The sequence below is a fragment of the Triticum aestivum genome, chromosome 2D, assembly GCF_018294505.1.
Source record: "Triticum aestivum cultivar Chinese Spring chromosome 2D, IWGSC CS RefSeq v2.1, whole genome shotgun sequence".
Taxonomy (NCBI): Eukaryota; Viridiplantae; Streptophyta; class Magnoliopsida; order Poales; family Poaceae; genus Triticum; species Triticum aestivum.
In genome coordinates, this window is record NC_057799.1 from 239,465,834 (window position 1) to 239,485,343 (window position 19,510).

A 19,510-nucleotide genomic window follows, 5' to 3' on the forward strand; every position below is an offset into this window, starting at 1 on the left:
GCGCTTGACCATGATCATAGTGCTGACCACCCGGCTGGTGGCGGCGATGTAAAGGAACATGGGCTCTTTAGCAGTCAGTGTGGCCAGGACAGGCGGCATGGACAGCATCCGCTTGAGCTGGAGGAAGGCCTCGTCCGCCTGGTCAGTCCACTTGAAGCAAGTGGTATTCTTCATCAGCTGGTACAGCGGGAGGGCCTTCTTGCCCAGCCGACTGAAGAACCATCTGAGAGATGCCAAGCACCCGGTGAACTTCTGGACGTCCCGCAGTCGGGTGGGTCTCTGCATCCGCTCGATGGCCTTGATCTTCACGGGGTTGCACGCGATCCCATGCTGAGAGACAAGGAAGCCAAGGAGCTGGCCGGCTGGTACTCCGAAGACGCATTTCTCTGGTTTGAGCTTGATCTGAAAATGGCGCAGGTTGTCGAAGATCTCCTTGAGGTCCTCTAGAAGGGTGCCGCGCTTCTCCGTCTTCACCACAATGTCGTCTACATAGACGTGGGCATTTATGCCGAGTTGCTTGAGGACGCACTTCTGCATGCAATGCTGAAAGGTGGCGCCGGCATTTCTCAAGCCGAACGTCATGGTCAGGTAGCAGAATGCTTCGAATGGTGTGATGAAGGCGGTCTTTGATACGTCTCCGTCGTATCTATAATTTTTTATTGTTGCATGCCAATATTATACAACTTTCATATACTTTTGGCAATTTTCTATACTATTTTTGGGACTAACATATTGATCCAGTGCCCAGTGCGAGTTCCTGTCTGTTGCATGTTTTTTGTTTCGCAGAAAACCCATATAAAACGGAGTTCAAACGGGATAAAAACTGACGGAGTTTTTTTTGGAATATTTGTGATTTTTGGGAAGAAGAATCAACGCGATACGATGCCCGAGGGGGCCACGAGGCAGGGGGCGCGCCCCAGGGGGTCAGGCACGCCCTGGACCCTTGTGGCCACCCCTTAAGGCGGTTGGAGCCCTTCTTTCGCCGCAAGAAAGCTAATTTCCGGATAGAGATAGTGTCCAAAATTGAGCCCAATGAGAGTTACGAATCTCCGGTTATAAAAGAAACGGTGAAAAAGGCCAGATCTGAGAACGCAGAAACAGAGAGAGACAGAGAGACAGATCCAATATCGGAGGGGCTCTCGCCCCTCCCACGCCATGGAGACCATGGACCATAGGGGAAACCCTTCTCCCATCTTGGGAGAAGGTCAAGGAAGAAGAAGAAGGAGGGGGGGGGGGGGCTCTCTCCCCTCGCTTCCGGTGGCGCCGAAACACCGCCGGGACCATCATCATCACCGCGATCTTCACCAACACCTACGTCATCTTCACCAACATCTCCATCACCTTCCTCCCTCTATCTGCAGTGGTCCTCTCTCAAGCAACCCGCTGTACCCTCTACTTGAACATGGTGCTTTACGCTTCATATTATTATCCAATGATGTGTTGCCATCCTATGATGTCTGAGTAGATTTTCGTTGTCCTATCGATGGTTGATGAATTGCTATGATTGATTTAATTTGCTTGTGGTTATGTTGCTGTCCTTTGGTGCCCATCATCTGAGCGCGCGCGTGGATCACACCATAGGGTTAGTTGTATGTTGATAGGACTATGTATTGGAGGGCAAGAGTGACAGAAGCTTCTACCTAGCATAGAAATTGATGCATACGGGGTTGAAGAGGGGCCAATATAACTTAATGCTATGGTAGGGTTTTACCTTAATGAACGTTAGTAGTTGCGGATGCTTGCTAATAGTTCCAATCATAAGTGCATAGAATTCCAAGTTAGGGATGACATACTAGCAGTGGCCTCTCCCACATAAAACTTGCTATCGGTCTAGTAAAGTAGTCAATTGCTTAGGGACACTTTCGCAACTCCTACCACACCTTTTCCACACTCGCTATATTTACTTTATTGATTCTTTACCTAAACAGCCCCTAGTTTTTATTTGCGTGCTCTTTATATTCTTGCAAACCTATCCAAAAATACCTACAAAGTACTTCTAGTTTCATACTTGTTTTAGGTAAAGCGAACGTTAAGCGTGCGTAAAGTTGTATCGGTGGTCGATAGAACTTGAGGGAATATTTGTTCTACCTTTAGCTCCTCCTTGGGTTCGACACTCTTACTTATCAAAAGAGGCTACAATTGATCCCCTATACTTGTGGGTTATCAAGACCTTTTTCTGGCGCCATTGCCGTGGAGCAATAGCGTGGGGTGAATATTATCGTGTGTGCTTGTTTGCTTTATCACTAAGTAATTTTTATTTGCTATTCTTAGTTGTTTTCTATCTTTAGTTATGAGTAGGAAATGCAAAATACAAAAAAAATAGTTGTACCTACTACACCAATGGTTGAAGAACCACTCAAAATCTATCACACTCCTGAAGCTTTTTACTTGGATCATCTTTGATCCCTATGTGCTCGTGCTGAAAACCCAACTAGCTTAGTTGAGGGCAAATCTTTAGATGAGCATGCTTGTTATGTGCAACACCGCATATCTGAAAAAGGGAAACTTTTACAGGATCAAATTCATCGTTTGCAATGCTATGCTTGGAATTTAGTGAAATATATGATTTTACTTGTTGTTCTAAAAACCCTACGAAACACCTTCCCTACCAATGTGAGTTTAGCAATAATGGAATCGTATCTTCCTATGCTAAGGGTGTTTATAATTACTATGATGTTCAACAAATTGAAGAATTTGTTGCTTTTAAGGGTGCTTATGAAATTGCTTCTTTGATTGAAAAGTATGATGCTAGTCTTTACAAATATGAAAACTTTCCCATACTTAAATATTGTTATGATAATTATGCTTCTAATGCCTATGTTAAACCATATATTGAGGACTCCTCCGCTTTCCAAGAAGAGACTAATATTTTGCAGGAGTCTATGGAAGAAGAAATTGATGAAACTGTGAGCTCACTAGATGAAAAAGATGATGAGGAGAGCGAAGAAGAAACAGAGGAAGAGCGGATTAGCTACATGTGCCCACCTTCTAATGAGAGTAACTCTTCAACTCATACATTGTTTAATTTCCCTTCGTGCTTACCGAAGGATGATTGCTATGATGATTGTTATGATCGTTGATTCTCTTGAAATATCCCTTTTTGATGATGCTTGCTATGCTTGTGGCCAAGATGCCAATATGAATTATGCTTATGGAGATGAACTTGCTATAGTCCCTTATGTGAAACATGAAATTGTTTCTATTGCACCCACGCATGATAGTCATGTTATCTTTTTTAATTCTCCAAACTGTACTATATCGGAGAAGTTTGCCCTTATTAAGGATTATATTGATGGGTTGCCTTTTACCGTTGCACATGATGATTTTGATAGATATAATATGCATGTGCTTGCTGCTCCTACTTGCAATTATTATGAGAGAGTAACAACATCTCCGCCTCTCCATGTCTCCAATATGATAAAATTGCAAGAAACTGTTTATACTATGCATTGGCCTTTACTATGTGTGCATGAATTGTTCTTTTATGACATGTCGATGCATAGGAAGAGAGTTAGACTTCGTCGTTGCTTGATATATGTTGCTTTGTGCTCACTACTAAATCACAAATCATTGTTAATTAAGATTGGCTTTGATATATCTTGGGATCCGGGTGGATCCATTACTTGAGCACTATATGCCTAGCTTAATGGCTTTAAAGAAAGCGCTGCCAGGGAGACAACCCGGAAGTTTTAGGGAGTCATTTATTTCTATTTAGTGCTTTCTTATAGTTTAAAAACAAAAAACTAAAGAGGGGAACCTAAAACTTTTCAATAAAAATAATTATCCCCTTGTACAATTCCATTGTATTATAAAAATAATGTGCCAAGGTTTGCCTTTAGGATGTCTACAATGCTTGTTGGTTTGGACGGTGCAGGACAAAAACTTTAGCTGTAGTGCGCGATCTTTAGTTTTTTACTGGAACATCAAACGGTTCTGATCCTTTTTGCACTGTCTTTCTATATAAATTGTTTATTTTTCCTAATTTTTTCAGAATTTTTCAAGTAACAGAATTATTGTTAATGTTCAGATTGTTACAGACTGTTCTGTTTTAGACAGATTCTGTTTTTGATGCATAGTTTGCTTGTTTTGATGAAACTATCGATTTATATCAGTGGATTAAGCCATGAAAAAGTTATGCTACAGTATACACAATGCAAAAACAAAATATGAATTGGTTTGCAACAGTACTTAGAGTAGTGATTTGCTTTAATATACTAACGGGTCTTACCGAGTCTTCTGTTGAAGTTTTGTGTGGATGAAGTGTTTGATGATCGAGAAGGTATCGATGTGAGGAGAAGGAAGAGAGGCAAGAGCTCAAGCTTGGGGATGCCCAAGGCACCCCAAGTAAATATTCAAGGAGAATCAAGCGTCTAAGCTTGGGGATGCCCCGGAAGACATCCCCTCTTTCTTCAACAAATATAGGTATGTTTTCGGATTCGTTCCGTTCATGCGATATGTGCAAATCTTGGAGCGTCTTTTGCATTTAGTTTTCATTTTTCTTTCATGCACCATGCTGGTATGAGATAGTACTTGGTTGATTTATAGAATGCTCTTTGCACTTCACTTATATCTTTTGACTATGGTTTTATAGAATGCTCATGTGCTTCACATATATCATTCGAAGTTTGGATTGCCTATTTCTCTTCACGTAGAAAAACACCATTTGTAGAATGCTCTTTTGCTTCACTTATATTTGTTAGAGGATGGGCATATATTTTGTAGAAAGAAGTAAACTCTCTTGCTTCACTTATATCTATTTAGAGAGATGACAGGAACTGGTCATTCACATGGTTAGTCATAAAATCCTACATAAAACTTGTAGATCACTGAATATGATATGTTTGATTCCTTGCAATAGTTTTGCGATATAGAGATGGTGATATTAGAGTCATGCTAGTGGGTAATTGTGGATTAGTAGAAATACTTGTGAAGAGGTTTGTGATTCCCGTAGCATGCACGTATGGTGAACCGTTATGTAACGAAGTCAGAGCATGAGGTATTTATTGATTGTCTTCCTTATGAGTGGCGGTCGGGACGAGCGATGGTCTTTTCCTACCAATATATCCCCCTAAGGGCATGCATAGTAGTACTTTGCTTCGAGGGCTAGTAAACTTTTGCAATAAGTATATGAGTTCTTTATGACTAATGTGAGTCCATGGAATATACACACTCTCACCCTTCCATCATTGCTAGCCTCTTCGGTACCGTGCATTGCCCTTTCTCACCTCGAGAGTTGGTGCAAACTTCGCCGGTGCATCCAAACCCTGTGATACGATACGCAATATCACACATAAGCCTCATTATATCTTCCTCAAAACAGCCACCATACCTATCTATCATGGCATTTCCATAGCCATTCCGAGATATATTGCCATGCAACTTCCATCATCATCATATACATGACTTGAGAATTTATTTTCATATTGGTTTGCATGATCGTAAGATAGCTAGCATGATGTTTTCATGGCTTGTCCGTTTTTTGATGTCATTGGTACGCTAGATCATTGCACATCCCGGTACACCGCCGGAGGCATTCATATAGAGTCATATTTTGTTCTAGTATCGAGTTGTAATCATTGAGTTGTAAGTAAATAAAAGTGTGATGATCATCATTATTTGAGCTTTGCCCAAAAAAAGAGAGGCCAAAGAAGCCTAAATAAAAAAAGGGGGCCAAAGAAGCCCGCAAAAAAAAGAAAAAAAAGGGGCAATGTTACTATCCTTTTACCACACTTGTGCTTCAAAGTAGCACCATGTTCTTCATATAGAGAGTCTCTTGAGTTATCACTTTCATATACTAGTGGGAATTTTCATTATAGAACTTGGCTTGTATATTCCAACGATGGGCTTCCTCAAATGCCCTAGGTCTTCATGAGCAAGCAAGTTGGATGCACACCCACTTAGTTTCAGTTTGAGCTTTCATATGCTTATAGCTCTAGTGCATCCGTTGCATGGCAATCCCTACTCCTCACATTGACATCAATTGATGGGCATCTCTATGGCCCGTTGATTAGCCGCGTCGATGTGAGACTTTCTCCTTTTTTGTCTTATCCACACAACCTCCGTCATCATATTCCATTCCACCCATAGTGCTATGTCCATGCCTCACGCTCATGTATTGCGTGAGGGTTGAAAAGGCTGAAGCGCGTTAAAAAGTATGAACCAATTGCTTGGCTTGTCATCGGGGTTGTGCATGATGTGAATATGTTGTGTGGTGAACATGGAGCATAGCCAGACCATATGATTTTGTAGGGATAACTTTCTTTGGCCATGTTATTTTGAAAAGACATGATTGCTTTATTAGTATGCTTGAAGTATTATTCTCTTAATGTCTAATGATAGACTATTGCTTTGAATCACTCGTGTCTTAATATTCATGCCATGATTAGATTATGTGATCAAGATTATGCTAGGTAGCATTCCACATCAAAAATTATCTTTTTTATCATTTACCTACCCGAGGACGAGCAGGAAAAAAGCTTGGGGATGCTGATACGTCTCCGTCGTATCTATAATTTTTGATTGTTCCATGCCAATATTATACAACTTTCATCTACTTTTGGCAACTTTTTATACTATTTTTGGGACTAACATATTGATCAAGTGCGCAGTGCGAGTTCCTAGTTGTTGCATGTTTTTTGTTTCGCAGAAAACCCATATCAAATGGAGTCCAAACGGGATAAAAACTGACGGAGATTTTTTTTGGAATATATGTGATTTTTGGGAAGAAGAATCAACGTGATACGATGCCCGAGGGGGCCACGAGGCAGGGGGCACGCCCCAGGGGTTCAGGCGCGCCCTGGACCCTCGTGACCACCCCTTAAGGCGGTTGGAGCCCTTCTTTCGCCGCAAGAAAGCTAATTTCCGGATAGAGATCGTGTCCAAAATTCAGCCCAATCGGAGTTACGGATCTTCGGTTATAAAAGAAATGGTGAAAGGCCAGAACGCAGAAACAGAGAAATACTGAGAGACAGATCCAATCTCGGAGGGCTCTCGCCCCTCCCACGCCATGGAGACCATGGACCAGAGGGGAAACCCTTCTCCCATCTAGGGAGAAGGTCAAGAAGAAGAATAAGAAGAAGAAGATGATGAAGAAGAAGGAGGGGGGGGGGCTCTCTCCCCCTCGCTTCCGGTGGCGCCGGAACGCCGCCGGGGCCATCATCATCACCGCGATCTTCACCAACACCTACGCCATCTTCGCCAACATCTCCATCACCTTCCTCCCTATATCTAAAGCGGTCCACTCTCCCGCAACCCGCTGTACCCTCTACTTGAACATGGTGCACACTAGGGATATCTACGCTTCATATTCCCAATGATGTGTTTCTATCCTATGATGTCTGAGTAGATTTTCGTTGTCCTATCGGTGGTTTATGAATTGTTATGATTGATTTCATTTTCTTGTGGTTATGTTGCTGTCCTTTGGTGCCCATCATATGAGCTCGCGCGTGGATCACACCATAGGGTTAGTTGTATGTTGATAGGACTATGTATTGGAGGGCAAGAGTGACAGAAGCTTCTACATAGCATAGAAATTGATGCACACTGGGTTGAAGGGGCACCAATATAACTTAATGCTATGGTTGGGTTTTACCTTAATAAATGTTAGTAGTTGCGGATGCTTGCTAATTGTTCCAATCATAAGTCCATAGAATTCCATGTCAGGGATGACATGCTAGCAGTGGCCTCTCCCACATAAAACTTGCTATCGGTCTAGTAAAGTAGTCAAATGCTTAGGGACACTTTCGCAATTCCTACGACCACTTTTCCACACTCGCTATATTTACTTTATTGCTTCTTTACCTAAATAGCCCCTAGTTTTTATTTACGTGCTCTTTATATTCTTGCAAACCTATCCAAAAACACCAACAAAGTACTTCTAGTTTCATACTTGTTTTATGTAAAGCGAACGTTAAGTGTGCGTAAAGTTGTATCGGTGGTCGATAAAACTTGAGGGAATATTTGTTCTACCTTTTGCTCCTCATTGGGTTCGACAATCTTACTTATTGAAAGAGGCTACAATTGATCACCTATACTTGTGGGTTATTATTCTTCAGTCGATCGGCCGGGTTCAGCTTGATCTGGTGGTAGCCGGAGTAGGCGTCCAAGAAGCACAGCAGCTCACAGTCAGCTATGGTGTCGATCACTTGGTCTATCTGGGGAAAGGCAAAGGGGTCCTTGGGTCAGGCTTTGTTGAGGCTAGTGTAGTCGTTACACATGTGCCACTTGTTGTTCTTCTTCAAAACAAGGACTGGGTTGACAAGCCAGTCTGGGTAGAACACTTCCATGATGAAGCCGGCTGCCAGAAGTCTGGGGATCTCTTCTCTTCTCTTCTGACGGGCGGCGGAGGGGTTGCTTGACCGGTTTTGCATCCGACCTCACATGTAGCTTGTGCTCGGCGAAATCCGTCAGAACACCCGTTATGTCCTTAGGAGACCATGCAGAGATGTCCCGATTCTCACGGAGGAAATCGGCAAGCTCGCTTTCCTATTTGCTATCGAGGTGGGAGCCCACAATAGCAAATCTCCCTAGGTGCACCGGGTCCAAGGCGATCTTCTTGGTCTCTTTGGCCGGCCATGGGCACCATCTGGTCAAGGAGGCACTTCTCTTCAGTGATGACAAGGGACTCGGCCAGCCGGCCGCTGGCAGCGGCGCACATGAGCGACTTCTTGTAGTCGCCGGCAATGGTGATGATGCCCTTGGGTCCCGGCATCTTCATCTGTAGGTAAGCATAATGCGGCACCGCCATGAATTTGGCCAGTGTGGGCTGGCCCAAGAGCACGTGGTAGGGGCTTTCCAGGTCAACCACCTCAAACCAGATTGGTTCGCGGCGGAAGTGGAGCTTGTCACCGAACAAGACGTCGATCTTGATCTTGCCGATTGGAGAGCAGCAAAGTCCGGGGACGATGCAATGGAAGACGGTCCGGCTGGGCTGGAGCTGCTTCTCGTTGATGCCCAGCTTTTCCATGGTGTCGCGATAGAGGATGTTGATGCTTCTACCGCGGTCTATCAGGATTCGGGAGAAGTGGCAGGCCCGCCTCTCTGTCGAGAAGGTGGAGTCCAGCACCATCTCATAGGCACCCGGCGAGAGCATCACAGCCCGGCGGTCGGCACGGCTCTAGCTAATGGGCCTGACAGACCAGTGCAGGAATTCGGGAACTCCGAGGCGACATCATTGACCTCGCAGTGCTGCTGGCACCAACTGTGCTTGTCGTTGGCTTCACTGGTGAAGACGACGTAGGCGGCGTTGGCGTCGGGGAACTCGTCTTGGAGCATGCCGACTGGACGGGCCGCCGGATGCTGAGGAGGCGGAGCCGGTGGGCCGGCTGGCGGAGGCGGCAGGCCCTCGCCCTTGGCAATTCTGGTGAGCCAGTTCCACTTACGAGTGGTGTGGTTGGACAGCTTCACAGCGCTATGGAACTTGCATGGAGCATCAATGGCTTTCTCGAAGGAGAAGGCGAGCAGCCAAGCGGCCTTGCCGCCCTTCTGACGTTTGGGGCCGAGCTACCCTTCCAGCTACTGGTCTTCAACGGTCGCCACTTGTCGGCTATTGGAAGCTGGCTCCTGGGCCTTGCGTTTGTTGTCATTCGGCAACTGGCGCCGGTTGGAGTCACCAGCCGGCGTTTGAGGAGCTGGCAGGAGCACCTTCCCGGACACGTCAACCCGAATCTCCAACTTCATGGAGGAGTCGGCGGTCGCGTACTTGTCCGCCACGATCAGGAGCTCATCCAGCGTAACTGGCTCGTCGCACAGAAGCTTGTGCTTGAGCAGGGTGCCCTCTCTACACCCAGTAGTGACGTATTCGATGGACTGCACCTCGTGCACCCCCTCGCAGGGTTTGCGCAACTCGGCCCAGCGCGTCAGGTAGTCGTGGGTGGACTCAGTTGGGCCATGGATGCACATAGAGAGCTTGCGGGGCTTGGGGGCGCTTGTAAGTGCTGGTGAAGTTGCGGATGAAGACATAGGCGAAGTCTAGCCAGCTTTTGACGCAGTAGGGCTTGAGGTTGTTCAGCCACGTCCGGGTCGTGCCCTAGAGCATGAGCGGAACGTACTTCACGGCAACGCGCTTGTCGCCGTTTACTATGCTGAAGGCCGTGGAGTAGTCGACCAGCCAGTCTTCCGGCTTCAAGGAGCCGTTGTACTTGGGAGTATCTCGAGGGAGTGAGAACCCTTTGGGGAAGGGCTCGTCACGAATGCGGGGGCCAAAGCAGGCCGGGCCGATTACATCCTCCTCCTCTACGGCCAGGGAGTGAGCGATCCGCTCCATCCGGTGCCGCGCGTCGTTCTCGTCGACTCCTGCACGGGGGCCCAGCCGGCCCCCAGGAGTCAGATGATCCAAAGGAGGCGGAGAGGCCAGCCTCTCCCGGCGAGGAGGAGGCAGAACCTCATCCCGCCGGTCCTCTACTCGTGGATGGTCGCGCTGGCTACGCACAACTGTTTGGCGGCTGCGCCGGCTCCGGCTAGCAGCCGGCTCCGGGTCTTGCTGACCACGACCATCGCATGTTGGGGAACAGGAGGTCGCTCCATGCTCACATCGGGGGGTATGATTCTCAGCTTGCTAGCCGGCTGTCATCGAGTGGTGGTATGCATCTTGCTGCATGGTCGCAGCGTCGAGGAGCTCCTAGAGGCGCGCCATTTGGCTGTGCAGCTCATCGCCCTCTAGGTGATCCAACTCATCTGCTGCCGCCTGGGCGGCACGCAGGTTTTTCGCTCAGGTAGGGTAGATGGGGTGTCCGACTCCCAACATGCTGGCAAGGGCCGCGCCGCGTTGCCGAACGGCGCTGACTCGACTGGGCTCTCCAGCAACCGGCGTGCCGCCCTCGATGTAGTCGATCTTGCGTTGGCAGACCTTGGTGCGGCACCTCATCGCCGCCATCTTGTTGGCACTGTCTAGGAACGTCACACGGAATGCCTCCAGCGTCACGCTGTCAGTGTTGGCAGCAACGGGAGTGGCCAGGCCCTGCAGGGTCGCTCGCAGTGGATCCTGGGCGGCGCCAGCGGAGTTCCCGCTCCGGGCGGTGACCAGCACCTCTGCGATGATGCTGGGGTCAGCGTTGCTGGTGACGGGAGGGAGCGGATCGTCAACGACCACCATGTCAACGGGGAACACATTGGTGGAGGCCGCATCGGAGTCGATGAGCATCTTGATAGGCTCGATGAAGGGGTCGGTGGAGCCAACAGACTCTGTGTTGCTGGCGTGCTCGTCGGTGATGCTGAGCTTGTCGAAGAGGTCGATGAGGCAGCTCGTGGGGCAGGCCGCTCCCGCATCGGGCGCGAGCTCGTCGGTGAGGCTGATCTTGCCGACGAGCTCGGCGAGGTCTGCGAGATCGCTCACGGGGCAAGCTGCTCCCGCATCGAGCGGCGCGCTAGGCAAGTGCCTGCGGGCGTGCCGAGCTGGCTGATTAGACCGGCTGCGACGTGCTCGCCGAAGAGGAAAAGGGTTCCCGTCCAGAACAGGTCTCCGGTCGACGGTGCGCTTCGCCCCACGGTGGGCCCCAAATGTTGGGGTAATCTCACAACATATGCCAAGGGGTGGCTTATCATGGATGTGGACAGGAGTACATCATTGGGCCCTGGAAGCGGGAGTGAGCGAGATCTCGAACGAACATGAGTCTTACCCAGGTTCGGGGCTCTCCGAGGAGATAACACCTCTGGTCCTGCTCTACGGGGTCTCCGCATGATGAATAAGATCAATGGGTGGCTACAATGTTGCTCCTTGAGCTGTTCTTCTAGAGGAAGAAGAAGAGCAAGGCTAGCCCTAGTGCTTCTCTAGCTATGTGTGTGTGAAGTGGCGTGGAAGCTGAACCCTTTGCATGGGTGAACCTCGGGGGTTTATATAGGCATACCCCCCAGGGGTACATTGGTAAATCGGCCGGGTGTAGGACCCGGATGTCAGTGTCTTGGGGCGCTGGGTTCTGTGCCAGCTGCTGGGGCCCACAGCCTAGTGGGTCCCGCCGGCTGCCGAGAATCCGGCCGAGAGGTAGGGCCCGCCGCCTGCGGGCCACGCTGATCGCCTTTTGTTGTAGCCTCGCCTGTGATGACGGAGGCCTTGTCAGGGGGAGCATGGCTACAGTCCCACCGCCTGGCGGGTGCGCACTGTAGCCAAGCCCCTTCTCTTCGGAATAATGGTGCGCAGACTCCGAGAGGAGGGAGGGCCGGCTGCTAGAGGCCGGCCCGCCCCGATGCCGCCTTCTTGCGGTACGCCGTCTTCTGGTCACTCACAGACAGGTAGGGCCCGCCGCCTGCGGGCCGTACCAACCGCCCGTCATGGGAGCATGGCCCTTGATAACGATGGTTGCTTCACTAGCTACGTGGCTATAGTGCCGCGATGGACAGCCGGGTGTCCGCTTGGTATGTACGCACTGTGGCCACGCTCCTTCGGGATTTGGGGGGGGGGGGCAGGTGGCCCTGTAGCCACGCCCCATCTTACCGTGATGAATGGGTGCAGACTCGGAGGGGAGGAGAGTCCGTCTGGCAGCAGCTGGCCTCCCCCGAAGCCGCCTAGTGGGAGCACGCCGCCTTCTGGTAGCCGGTTGCTTGGGCCCAGCCGGCCCAAGGAACCAGCCATGCGCCCTGGAGGCATGAGGGGCTTTGCTAGCCCCGGTGTCTTGAAATGCTATGGGGTGCCAATGAGGCTACCCGTGGTCAATCCCTCCGACAGAGGCGGGTGTAGGCGGTCCCGCCAGCGCTAGATTTGACGGATGGAGCAAGAAGATCAGAGATTGAACATGCACAACCGCCGTTGGATTGACATCCAACGGTTACGTCTGCTAGAATCGTTTGTTGACGTGTATAATAAGTAAAAGTAATCTTGCATACGCGTCAACTTAATAGGCCCACAAGTCAGACCATTACCTATTTTTTCACTAACTTACAGCTCACTGCAACTTCTTATGCAATTTATTGCAGTCTGGTTTTTTTGTTGACCAGGGCCAGGGTTAAAAATTTAAACGAAATTTCCCACACTTCTGTGGGGTCCAAACTATTTTTAATACCGAAATGTTGAGCCAGATTTAAAGTACTTTGAAGATATATTTAAATTAGGTTAAAGCCCAGTGAAATTAGAATCTGAAAATGTGAAAAATTCAGAAATTATAAAGTAATTGCCAATTTATCGTCTGTTTTTTATATTTTACAGCCCATTTCATATTACTTTCAAGATTTGCAGCCGTCTTGAAAGAGTTGCAGCCCATCATGGCGTAGAAAAACAAGAAGGCTTGGATTGGGTATTCTTCAGAATAAATGAAATGGGCTCATTTTCACAAAGAAAAAATAGCTAGGCTGGTCATGTGGTGAATGTAAAACATAAGCCTGGGCTAGAAGGGCCACAGCCTAGTTGAAACCCTGCTCCATCTCAACAATAGCAAAAAAATACTACTCGAGCAGCTACGTCCCGGGTGTCAGCCGATCTTGTGATGTTCTCTTGTCTATTGACTATATACGTTGACAATGTCGTGGGTCCTAGATGTCAAGAAACCACTATGAGGAAGCATTTTCTTTTTCTATACGCCGACAATGTAGTATATATAACAAAAAACGAGGAACTTCCTTGTGTTCGGCCTTCGACATGGTAAGCCCCTATTGTCATCCTCTCCACGTACAGTTCTCTCCCGATTCCTCTTGTTTGTTGACCATGTTGACAACACGAGAGGGCGGTGCCACGGCGAGCGCACCAAAGCGCGCGGAGGACGACGGCGAGGCCTCGGACGTTGGTGTTAACTATGTAGGAGACGGTGGGTCGGTGATGCCTGCGCTGAGGCGCAACCAGCCATGGGAGGCGGAAGCAGGCGGCCCACCAGCGCTGGTTTCGTTTTAAGACAGGATTGAAGAAACACGACATATTGTAAAAGCAGCAGGAGTACTTAACAACCTTAACTGAAACAAGCAGGTGCACTTAACAACCATAGCTGAAAGTAGTATTAGTACTTATACAGGTTCAACCGTACAAAGCGTGCCTCGAACCGTGCTACTTTGCCTACAGTTAACCAAGGGTGGGGCCACCAAGCCCCAAGACAAGGCCAAGGTGCCACCCCACGCATCCACAACCTTCTGAAAGCAGCTTCATCTCACAATGTGGTGAATAAACATGATATTCGCTTTAGAGCCATGGAAAAGCATGAGCATAACCTTATGTCCTATTCTCCAAGATGGACGGGCCTTCATTATTTGAGACCACCCATGAATAAGTATCTTTTCACCTCCAAGGAGAATTGAGTAGGTCGACATAAACATCATGTTGTGACCAATCGCAAGTCTGACCCGACCATGCTCAGGCATCTGTATAGGAACAATAGAACTGGGCAGTTTCTGTTTTAGGAAGATCATAGCTGTAAAACTATGTATAAGCAAGAGTTTATGAACAACATATATAGCAGAAAATAGCTCGTACCATAAGTTTCTCGACCCAGTTGGACCTGTTCAACGTGTGTGCAGTAGTGGCACACATATCCCACGTGGCCTTCCACCATTGAAATGCCCCACAAGGACCACAAGATGATCAATAAAGTGTAGGAACTTGTGGATGTCATCCCAGTCAACTTCAGTGCCATCAGTAACAGTCGAGTTCTTATAGAATAACAAACGAGTAGCGTACTTAACTTTGAAATAACCTACATGTGCCACCAATTATAAGAAATATTAGTTAGAACGAAGTAGCATCTTCGTGAGAGAAGGGAATCACAAATCATTGCTACTTCTAAAGTTAAATTGTGATTAGTTAGCCAGAATAGGTGGATTAAGAAGTAATCGAGGCAACAAGCAAGAACCAGATACACAACTAACAGGGATGAACTACTCGAACGACGTCGGGGTGGAAGATCACGGTGAAGATGAGACCAGGTTCTACTATTCCCATCAACATTCGTGTGCCAACTTTTAGTCCGTAACACTTGAGAAAGTTTATCCAAGTTTGGCCATAAAAAAAGCAGCGATCTTCTTGGTTCATGAACCCAACTAGGAACTTATATCCATGGCTTGTCTTCAATGTGACCATTAAATTGGTGAATTCAGTTATGGCAAGGCCAACCATCTTGAGTACATGTGTTCTGGCAGAGCAAGGAATGCACTGCAGGAAAAATAATATGAGAACACAATGTATTCGCTCCCCAAATCTAGAAATAATTTCCTCCTTCACGTTGTTGACCATGGTACTAGTACCTTTTATCCAAATATCGCAATCCAAATTTCCAAATTAGTCGACAGCATGTTCAAAAACCCCCACCCCCGGATAGAAAACAGGATTCTAGGAACATACCGTGCGCGTTTTGAAATCCTGTGTTAGGACGAGAAGGAACAAGTGTGGCGTCTCACCGAGGGCGTAGAAACCTGTAGGGTCCTCACACATTGGGCACTTCAAATGAAACACACTTGATTCAGTAGGAAGAAAAATGCATCAATGTCGGCGGCTGCCATCCTAGGATTACCCGCGACCAAGGGACGTGGATTTATCGGGGATGGATGAAGAATCCGTACCTGGTTCTCCATGAGAAAACCCTATGCAATCGCCGAGAGGGGGTTTTCTCTGAACAAGCAGACGAGGGAGAAGGGGATTCAGGGTCAGTAAAATATTAATGCTTCATCCGTCCAGCTTACTGCTAAAGCTGGAAAGGTGTTTTTTTATTTGACGGCTCATTGGGCATTACTGCGGCGCTACGAACGGGGTGAGTCTACCGTGCAGTTGTGCACTCTAATTTGGTGCAAGGCACATGGACCCCGTTGCCGGATGCCCCACATATCAGCGAAAGGAAGTAGAAAGGCAGGAGTAACAAGTTACACATAAATATATTTTTGACAGAGAGATACTCCCTCTATAAGAAGTATAAAAATCTTTTATATCACAACTTTATACATAAGAAAAATCAAGGGGAATATATTATATATATAACATAATATGGGGGTTCAGCTGAGAATATAATACTCAGACAAGCTCACGGTTCTGGACTTTGGGCCACAGGCCAGTGGACCTGCATGTTTAGGGGCCAGTGGACCTGCATGTTTAGGGGCCAGTGGACCTAACTCAGCCCATTTCCTATTGCAAGCGATGGGTTCGGCGTTGGTTTTAGATGTTGTCACAAGGGGAATACAGAAAATTGAATAAAGGACGGTAGCTGTTAGGATGAAATCGAACAACAGTTCCTAACCAGCAATTAGAGTTGCAATTCTTTCACGATATCCTACGTGATAAATAATACTGTCGTACTACTTATACACACGGGACACTTGTTTCACCATGCCATATTATTACATCAAAATATCTCTGAGGATATATCAGTTTGGCAGTTGCGTGCTGCTACTGAAGAATTTCAAAGTTGATTTGGACCAGCTCTCCTTGCCGAGAAAGTTTGATTTTTACATCATCCCCTACCGCAAGATTTGATTTAGATTTGAATCTTGACCATCCTGTAGCATCAATCATCATGCGACCATCCTTTGTACTTAAGTTATATTGAGCAGGTTCATTCACACCAAGGCTGCGCATGGTAAGAGAAAATTGGCCACGGCCGCCCGGATTGTTGAACGACTCCCTCGTTGCTCTAGGAATTCTCTGTTTGCAAACAAGAAGACATACACAAACAGTTAGATCAACATAGTGAATCATGTGAAACAACATGGAAAGAAAAAAGAACGAAGCACTTGGGCGGCCAATGCTTACCAAGAAGGTGGAGATATCGATTTTCGTAAGGAATTTGGCATATGCAGTGCGAACTGTAGCCCAGTCAGTTGTCGGTGCAACTGCTGGTGCCGTTGCCGCTGCACGGGCCGGAGAAGATGCAAGTGCAACTTCAAGTGTTGGTGCATGTGCCGGAGCTGTTGCTGGTGCCCGTGCCGGTGTGCCTGGTAGTGCTGCTGCTGTTGCCGGAGATGGTGCTCCTTGTGGAGCTAGTGCCGGTGTCGGAGCAGGTGCCGGTGTCGATGTTCAATCCTCTAGTAGATTAGCCCGATCCGCTGATGCGGTCGGTGCCCAATATTCGGTGGATCAGACTGAGCTGCTGCCGCTGCCAGTGCTAGAGCAAGTGCCATCAGAGAATGTGCCGGTGCTCGATCCATTGCTGAAGGTGGTACCGATGTGCGATACAGCAGCGATCGTCCCTGGTCTCCTATGATCAGCTTTCTAACTTGACTGGGCTCCGTGACCTTGATCCATTCTTTTTCTTCATTTCTTTTAAACGCGAGAAGGACTAATTGTGCCGTGTTTGTTAAACCAAACTGCAGTTCATCATAGGCCCTCAGATTGTACTCAGACAACAGACTAATCCAATTGTCTCCAGGAATATAAGTGATAGACAGTGCCTTCGTTACTGACATGACATAAGAAGTGAAACCTGCAAAAATAACCATCATAGGGAAATTCCAAACGGTTTTATTCTCTGACGAATGTCATATGGCAAAACCTGCATTGTAACATTGCAGCAAAAGTAAGAAAACATGACATTAAATAAATAAGATTTAGACAGTAAATCAATTAGATTTACTTGATCTCACATGACTGAATCCTTACCAGCAAATCACTATGTTCAAGTTCTAAACAGAAGATTGATCGTCCAATTACGCATGGCATGCAGGGCCCCCACTTACTCCCACAAGCAGGAAAGTCCAAAGGTCGTGACAAATCGTATGGACCGAACATCCATGGGACTAGAAACCCTGGTGGGTGCGATAAACCCTGCAATGCATACATATATTAGAGTGTAAGCATAATTGATAAACCATCCTCACAAAAAAGATGATCTAGATACATCAAAATATACAAACTGAATTGAGTGGACAGACATTAACATAGACTATTCTCAGGAATCACCACACAACAAAAGCAGTAATACTAAACAATACAGGGTTCACACACACAAATCAAGGACTGAACAATAGTACTTACTACAAACAAGCAAAGTTGCACTAGTTAAACTCTGCAGGCTATTTCTGGCCACCGACCAACGGGATGAACCACGCATAACTGACTAGGCCATGGACTTCGTGAGAGATGTCTACCAGCACCATCACCATCTCCTCAACCTTGGAGAACCTAACAGAGTGGTCTTTCCACTCAATAACATGATGATGAAGACAGTCCGCATCAGATTTGTCGGGAAGCTTTACAAGAACCACACCCTTCGTAATCGAAGGCACAGCTAGGAAATTGCTGTGGTGAAGTACACCCTCGAGAACACGCATGCACACAATGCTACAGGTAAACACTTGTTCAGGACACGAGGCGACAAGGACACATCAGTTGGATAGTTTAGCAGTAGAACTCATCCTCAGGTCTTCCAGTTCACACGGCGTGACTTTGAGAACTTCATCTCCACCAGGGACCTGGATCTAATTCAAACAGAAACCAAATATTTTATTACTACCTCTGTTCGGAAATATAAGATGATTTTCGATATTTTACTCCATATGAGACTACATATATGCACATAAATGGGTGAACAAAGACACTAGAACATGTCTTCAAAGGCATGAGAGCAGAGGGATTACTTGCAATATCCATAACACAAGTTACTGAGGCTAATATACTCTCTTCAAAGGTAGCATTGATGTTCATAAAGTAGTTGAAAGTAATCTATAAGAAATCAGTGTCAACCTCTCGCATGTTTTGGTCAAAAGAGGAATTTAGAACCGTTATTTGGCACACAAAAATCACATGCAAAATCACCTAGAAAGTTGTACTATTAGTACTAGTACTGCGTGTTAGATGAAAAAACACGATCAAGATCGAGGAAAAGATCGTCAAGAAGAGATATTACCTGGACATGCTTAATGAGGGATCCCAGAGAGGGGGCCTTGGACAGGGCGATGGCCTTGAGCTTATCCGCGGTAGTCTCGGCAGGGTGGTTGCGCTTCTTCATACCCTGAGCCTCGACGGTTTTGGCAAGAGCCATAGACATCATTTCGGCCGGTGCTCCAGGGTCCATCAAGAAACTGTCAAATAGAAATAAAAGAAAAGAAACCATAATCACAAACACAAAAGAAGAACAGAGAGGGAGTTATAGGATCAGTCTCGGGGTTGCAAGACGGGGCCTTGGCCAGAATCAACACCATTGATGCGCTCACCATTCCTTCTTTGGGAGAGAAGAACAATGGCATAAGCAGGTCGGGGTTTTCTTGAAGAAATGAGGAACAAGATGAGGGAGAAGCGAGTTGAGGTCTTCTTCAAGAGAGGAAGCTAAGGGAGAAGAGTGAAATGATGGTTGCTTTGTGATTTGATGGCTCATTGGGCATTACTGCAGCACTTCGATCGGGGTAGTCTACCGTGTAGTTGGGCACTCTACTATGGAGTAATTTAGTGCATGGCTAGTGGACCCCGATGCTGGCTGTCCCACACATCGGCGAAAGTGAGTAGCAAGGTTCCCGACGACCGTCGAGGAGGATCCGCACGGTAGAGCGTGTCCACTGTTTCTAAAGAAAAAAATGATTACAGCAAGAGTTTCCACTCTTACGACGGAGGAGTGCGAAACACGGCAACCACTTGAACTTACACAGTGCTCCTACTACTAGGCATGTGCACTGGTTCATA